Here is a 7,040-nt window from a genome sequence, read left to right as displayed (position 1 = left end):
AAAAAGGCTACTCCACAGAGCAGCCCTGAGGGCTACTGGTTTCCCATTTTTTATGGTTATTTCTTGATTATATCCTAAACAAGGGGTGGATTATTTATGCCTCCCATTTTTATTTTTTTATTTTTATTTTTATTTTTTTTTTTTTTTGAGACGGAGTCTTGCTCTGTAGCCCGGGCTGGAGTGCAGTGGCCGGATCTCAGCTCACTGCAAGCTCCGCCTCCCGGGTTTACGCCATTCTCCTGCCTCAGCCTCTGGAGTAGCTGGGACTACAGGCGCCCGCCACCTCGCCCGGCTAGTTTTTTGTATTTTTAGTAGAGACGGGGTTTCACCGTGTTAGCCAGGATGGTCTCGATCTCCTGACCTCGTGATCCGCCCGTCTCGGCCTCCCAAAGTGCTGGGATTACAGGCTTGAGCCACCGCGCCCGGCCATGCCTCCCATTTTTAGACCATATAGGGTAACTTCATAAGGTTGCCATGGCATTTGTAAACTGTCATGGCGCTAGTGGGAGTGTAGCAGTGAGGACGACCAGAGGTCACTCTTACTGCCATTGTGGTTTTGGTTTGGCGGACTTCTTTACTGCAACCTGTTTTATCAGCAAGGTCTTTATGACCTGTATCTCGTGCCAACCTCCTATCTCATCCTGTGACTTAGAATGCCTTAACTGTCCGGGAATACAGCCCAGTAAGTCTCAGCTTCATTTCACCCAGCTCCTATTCAAGATGGAGTTCTCTGTTTCCAGCGCCTCTGACAGTAGTACTTCACTGCATTGTGAGGATTAAACGAGTTCATACATGTACAGAAATCAATGTAAGGAGTGGCACCTGGTAAGTGCTATGAAGTATTAGCTCTCATTACTATTTTGTCTACAGCAGGTCACCAGCCCGCTAGCAGCTTTTGGAAAATTCACACTTAGAATTCCCACTGCAAGTCTCAAAGGAAAGGAACTATGTTTGCAGGGACAGAACACATTCTTCCTTTCAGTATTACACAAAATGATGTGTCTTCAAGGGTAAGGTAGAGAAACCCAAAGGCCAGAATTACTGCTGAATGAATTAATGATTATTTGTGAAGACTTACTGTTAGCATAGCAGGTAAACACCAAACCCTGCACTGTTAAGAAATTAAAAAGAAAAAAAAAAAGAGGCTGGGCGTGGTGGCTCACACCTGTAATCCCAGCACTTTGGGAGGCCGAGGCGGGTGGATCACCTGAGGTCGGGAGTTTGAGACCAGCCTGACATGGAGAAACCCCGTCTCTACTAAAAATACAAAATTAGCTGGGCGTGGTGGCGCATGCCTGTAATCCCAGCTACTCGGGAGGCTGAAGCAGGAGAATCACTTGAACTTGGGAGGCAGAGGTTGTGGTGAGCCGAGATCGCGCCATTGCATTCCAGCCTGGGCAACAAGAGCGAAACTCCATCTCAAAAAATAATAATAATAAAAAAATTAAAATAAAAAGCCCTTGAAGAGTTGACAATCAAATGAAAGGAGGTAAACATAAACAAATGTGGTAATTTGAAAATAAGTATCTGCAACATGTTACCATCTGCAGGACAATATAATCCACACCGAAGGCCACAGAGATCACTGTTAATGGGTGGATGAGAACGGGGAGACTGGAATGGAGAAAAGGCTCTTGGTCTTGCAAATTTAAACTAGCTTTCAAATAGGTGCAAATTCTGGCCCTGATTGTTGTCATTTTTGCCTTATTTTTATTTCAAAAATGAAGCCAGACCGGGCGCAGTGGCTCACCTTTGTAATCCCAGCACTTTGGGAGGCCAAAACAGGAGGGTTGCTTGAGGCCAGGAGTTTGAGACCAACCCGGGCAACACAGTGAGACCTCATCTCTGCAAAATAAAAATAATCAGCTGGGCGTGGTGGTGCTCGCCTGTCACCCTGGCCACTTGGGAGGCTGAGGCAGGAGGATCACTTGAGCCCGGGACGTCGAGGCTGCAATAAGTTATGATTGCACCACTGCACTCCAGCCTGCGTGCCAGGGTGAAACCCCGTCTCAAAAACAAACCAAGAAAACCCAGAAACCAAAAAAAAAAAATGAAGCCAAAGTGGTTGCCTCAAAAATAACACCCAGAAGAGCAGTGGGTGTTACATCATTCTCCGTTCTTTTCGTAATTCAACTCGTGACACTTGCCTTTTTTTCTCTTCTCGGAATGAAAAGCACACTCGGCCCGGACCCTCGGGCAGCCGCGGAGGCGGAACCCCGTCGCTCTCGAGCGCCCCCTGCCGCCCGCGCCTCGGTCTCACCGGCCTCGCCCCAATCTTAAAAACACCTGAGCGGGAGGTTGAACGATTCCCTTGGAATCTCTCCTCTTCACTAACCCAGCGAACCACTCCAAATGCCCCTATCCTCCCCCAAATATAATCCGCAGAGCAATTAAAAAAGATATTCGGCCAAGCCCCGGTTTCCTCATCCGTCCCTGGCCCCTCGAACTTTCTGTGCTTCCCCAGTCTCGACCAGGGACAACCGGTGCTGATGCTCAATGACTTTCTGGCAGAAGTGAACCTCCAGCTTCGTTTTCTGACAGCCGTGGTTCTTTATAGGCCTGGTTTCCCACTCCGACCCTCCACTGCCCCTGGTGGCGGCCACCACCTTACCCCCAGCTCCAGGGTCGCGCTGAGGACGCGGCCAGTCCCCAGTGACTGCAGTTTTGAACTACATTTCCCATCAGCCCTTTCTCAACATCGCGAGAGTTCCGGAGAGAGCTTGCCGAGAAGACTTGTGCGCAGGCGCGGTCTCGCGTTCTTTTCGAGGTCGGCCGCGTGGCTGGAAGACATGGCTACTGGCGTTGGTGTTGAGCACGGCGAGCAGCTTCAGGCCTTTAGTGATGATGGTAAGGCTGCCTGAGTGGGAAAACGGGGTCTTCCTTGACACGACACTAACACACTTGGCCTCCCTTCCTCAGAGACGAAGTGGTGACGATAAGCTCGTTTCTCTCTGGTAGGGTGATTAGGAGGGTTAGAAGTACTGGATGAGAAAATGCTTTCCAAACGGCGAGAAAGTGTTACGTGAAGGGAGAGAGCTCAAGCCCGTCCTAGGCGTCATAGGGCCGGCTTCTGCGGGGGAGGGGGGCCTGACAACCTGGGCAGCCCCGTGCGCCTCCGGCGCGCGTGTGCTGAGCGTGCACGCCCGGGGGTCTTCGGTGCCCGCGCACGGGCAAACTCTGACGATGGTGGTTCTTAATTCAGCATCAGGAGTGTTAACGTGTGAAGACGTGATTCCACTTGGAGTGCCTTGAGGACGGCCCCGATCGGTAGTTTATATTTAACTTTACAGATGGGAATCAATAGGATTGTAAACTTCTTCTGGAAAGCCGTAGTTTTAACAACGAGCCTTTTTTCCTTCCCCAGAGGCCTTTCTTTGTTTGGCATCTGCAGAGACGGTGAAAAGCAGAGCTCCAGGTTGAAGGAGCAGAGTAATGGATGGAGCCCTAACATGAGTAAGAATGGGTTCAGGCAAGGCCTGAGTGGTCACCAAAAATGAGAAAGCACAGATGGTGCTATCACATACATTCACGTCCTGCTTTATTCTGAAGTTCAAGTGTGAGAATACATGTTGACATACAAGCCAGCTATGGTAAGAAGTTACTCAGAATTCAGAATACTAATTATTTTAATGATAAAAATGAGTAGGGTCTGTGCCCGTGTAATTTGGGGCCACTAGATGTCACTGTAACCAACGTGGATCCTTGTTAGGGCATGCAGGGATGGAAAGAGACGTGGCAAATGAATTTTGGATTGCTGGGATTTAGGCATCTTTGTTATTGTCTGAGCTGAGGATGATCTAAAGTTATCCCTGTCTGAAATGGTATCTTTTGTGAGGAGGTCTGACTCGCTGAGGCTCAGCCGTTTAATACAGATCTGGAGAATAAACCTTAAGGTGGTTTCTGTTAGAATGAAGCCTGTTATCCTTCTCTTTTAGATTAAAGGTGTTGGCTGTGGCCTTGGAAACAGTCATGTGAAAACCCATCACCTTAAGGTGTTGAGTGTAAGGATCTTCATGATGAAGTTTCTTTAAATGGTGAGATTTTAAATTCTTTCATAGACTTGAGTATGCTTATGGTCCCCTTTAAGTATTGGTTTGTTAGTTTTGGGGATGTGTTGGTCTTCCAGGGTTATGTTTGCCCAGATAATGGAAGTAGTATGGAATTCCTTTTGCTAGGGTCCTTGCCAAGCACTCTCACAAAGAGTATTTTTTGTTTGTTTGTTTGTTTGTTTTGAAATAGAGTTTTGCTCTTGTTGCCCAGGCTGGAGTGCGATGGTGCAATCCTGACTCAGAGTAACCTCTGCCTCCCGGGTTCAAGCTAGTCTCCTGCCTCAGCCTCCCAAGTAGCTGGGGAATTTCTCCATGTTGGTCAGGCTGGTCTCGAACTCCCGACCTCAGGTGATCTGCCTGCCTCAGCCTCACAAAGTGCTGGGATTACAGGCGTGAGCCACCGCGCCTGGCCATAAATAGTATTTCTAATATCAACCCCACGTGAGGTAAATTTTTTCCCCCACTCTGCTGTTAAGTAAGTAAAAGTGAGGCTTAGAGAGTTCTCTTGCCCAAAGTTATACAAGCAGTTACTGAGTTAGACTGGCAGTTCTCAACTGGGGAGGGATGGTGTTCCTGGCCTCCGGTGAATGCTGCTATTAATAAATATCCTGGCCGGGCCTGGATATTTATCTCATGCCTGTAATTCCAGCACTTTGGGACGCCGAGGTGGGTGGATTACCTGAGGTCAGGAGTTCGAGACCAGCCTGGCAAACATGGTGAAACATTGTCTCTACTAAAAATACAAAAATTAGCTGGGTGTGGTGGTGGGCACCTATAATCCCAGCTACTCAGGAGACTAAGGCAGGAGAATCTCTTGAACCTAGGAGGCAGAATTTGCAGTGAGCTGAGATCGCACCATTGTACTCCAGTCTGGGTGACAAGAGCGAAACTGTAAATAAATAAATAGATATCCTACAATGCACACGACAGCCTGCATGAGGAATAATTGATCCACCCAGTATGTCAGTAGAGCTGAGGTTGAGAAACTCCTGTATACCACACATTAGGCTAACTAGATCTGGGCTTTAGTCTCAGCCTGTTTTCTCACCAGAGTCTTATTTCTTCATCTGTGAAACAGGGTTAGTGATTTCAAAACCTGACTATTACATCAGAACCACCTACAAAGTGTTAAAATATACACATTCCTGGGCCTCAGCTCCAGGCATGGGTGAGAATGGCTCTGGGGTGGAGTCTGGGAATCATGTGGCCAGTCCAAGAGCAAATGGGTAGTAACTAGATCAGGGGTGTCATCTTTTGGCTTCCCTGTGCCACATTGGAAGAATTGTCTTGGGCCACACATAAAATATACTAACACTAATGATGGCTGATGGGCTAAAAAAAAATCTCATGATGTTGTAAGAAAGTTTACAAATTTGTGTTGGGCTGCATTCAAAGCCGTCCTGAGCCACATGCAGGCTGTGGGTTAGACAAGCTTGAATTAGATGATCTGATCTGTTTTTAGTGCAAGGATTTTATTATAGTGAGATTGTAGTGCTGGCTATTTTTAAGTAGCTCTTGGGCAAACCTCTAATCCTCTGTCTTAAAAAACTGAAAGCCTGGAGGGTGCGGTGGCTGACACTTGTAATCCCAGCACTTTGGGAGGCCGAGGCAAGTCGATCACCTGAGGTCGGGCGTTCAAGACCAGCCTGACCAACATGGAGAAACCCCATCTCTACTAAAAATACAAAATTGGCCTGGCGTGGTGGCGCATGCTTATAATCCCAGCTTACTTGGGAGGCTGAGGCAGGAGAATCACTTGAACCCAGGAGGTGGAGGTTGCAGTGAACTGAGATTGGGTCATTGCACTCCAGCCTGGGCAACAAGAGTGAAACTGTTTCAAGAAAAACAACAAAACAAAACTGAAAGTCACATGCTTGCTCTGCAGAGTTTGCGTGAGGGAAGTGAACAATTTGATTAAAAAATAGTTTGCATGTGCTGTGGCTGTTAGTGCCATGGGCCAGCAGGTTGAGGGGAGCTGAGTCCATGATGATGTCAAGTTATCCCTGTCTGAAGGCAAAGAAAGGCCTTTCAGTGTGGACTTTGAATATCTGAATCTCAGTTTCCCAAGTTTGCCTTACAGAAATTTTAAGCTGCTTGCGAGTTACTCTGCGTGTATCTTCTTAAGTAGTTTTTTTTCTTAATTTCTCTTCTTCCCAGGTGCAGTGAGCATCAGTTTCCGAGGCCGGAAAAGGATCCTCTAGTAGCCACATTGTGGCAGCTGCCCTGAACCGGGACCTGGACCCGGACCCAAATTGCCATGTCTTTAATGCATGTAAGTAGACGAACTGGTAAACAGGCTTGGTTTGGGGGAGTGGTAATCTTTTTTGCTTCCCCTGCTCTGGACTTAAAGCAATGGATGCCAAGGGGCAGGGAGACTTTGGTGGCGTTTTGTTGCTAGGTATCCGCAATAAGAGACAAAACTGAACTGCTTTGCTAGAAACAAGTGAAATGACTGCTTTCCTGTTTGTAAGCTTTGTTTTTACATCTTTCATATCCCTAAGAAGTCCCACAAGCCTATGATGGTTAGTTATCCCTGTCTGAAAATCTGGACTGAGGGAAATCATCTATTCTGAGGCTTAAGGGTTTGGCTCCATGTTTTTTCCCCCCTTTTTTCCCCTCAGCATATCCTGCTGAGAGCCCAGTCTAGAGCATCATTCCTCTAAAACGTGAAAAGCAAGTGTGTGGTTGCCCTGCTTTCTCTAGTCCCTTGATTATGGCTCTGAGGGTACAGGCTGTATGAGGTGGCGGAAATGCACAAGTAGCCAGGATTTTTTTTTTTTTTTTTTTTTTGAGACGGAGTCTCACGCTGTTGCCCAGGCTGGAGTGCAGTGGCGCGATCTCGGCTCACTGCAAGCTCCGCCTCCCGGGTTCCCGCCATTCTCCTGCCTCAGCCTCCTGAGTAGCTGGGACTACAGGCGCCCGCCACCGCGCCCGGCTAATTTTTTTTTTTTTTTGTATTTTTAGTAGAGACGGGGTTTCACTGTGGTCTCG

General features: G+C 47.7%; 1 protein-coding gene, 1 long non-coding RNA gene and 2 other non-coding genes across 5 annotated transcripts in view; 3 read left to right on the top strand and 1 right to left on the bottom strand.

Moving 5' to 3' along the window:
• Positions 1-7,040, bottom strand: part of CYGB (cytoglobin) — a 326,406-nt gene that overhangs the window by 28,304 nt on the left and 291,062 nt on the right. The gene's annotated exons all lie outside the window — the stretch shown is intronic.
• Positions 2,754-7,040, top strand: part of LOC126939289 (uncharacterized) — a 24,450-nt gene continuing 20,163 nt past the window's right edge. For both annotated transcript variants that reach the window (XR_007720328.1, XR_007720327.1), the window contains exons 1-4: positions 2,754-2,847; positions 3,365-3,590; positions 3,936-4,034; positions 6,207-6,321. This is a non-coding gene — a long non-coding RNA (uncharacterized LOC126939289). The remainder of the gene's footprint in view (positions 2,848-3,364; positions 3,591-3,935; positions 4,035-6,206; positions 6,322-7,040) is intronic.
• On the top strand, positions 3,782-3,859 carry LOC126940029 (small nucleolar RNA R38). The gene has a single exon (XR_007720554.1). It is a non-coding gene; the product is annotated as a small nucleolar RNA R38 (small nucleolar RNA).
• Positions 6,558-6,629, top strand: LOC126940030 (small nucleolar RNA R38). The gene has a single exon (XR_007720555.1). It is a non-coding gene; the product is annotated as a small nucleolar RNA R38 (small nucleolar RNA).

This window comes from Macaca thibetana, chromosome 16 (genome assembly GCF_024542745.1).
Source record: "Macaca thibetana thibetana isolate TM-01 chromosome 16, ASM2454274v1, whole genome shotgun sequence".
Classification (NCBI taxonomy): domain Eukaryota; kingdom Metazoa; phylum Chordata; class Mammalia; order Primates; family Cercopithecidae; genus Macaca; species Macaca thibetana.
The sequence above is the reverse complement of the archived record's forward strand: the minus strand, read 5'-3'. Positions and strand labels throughout refer to the sequence as shown.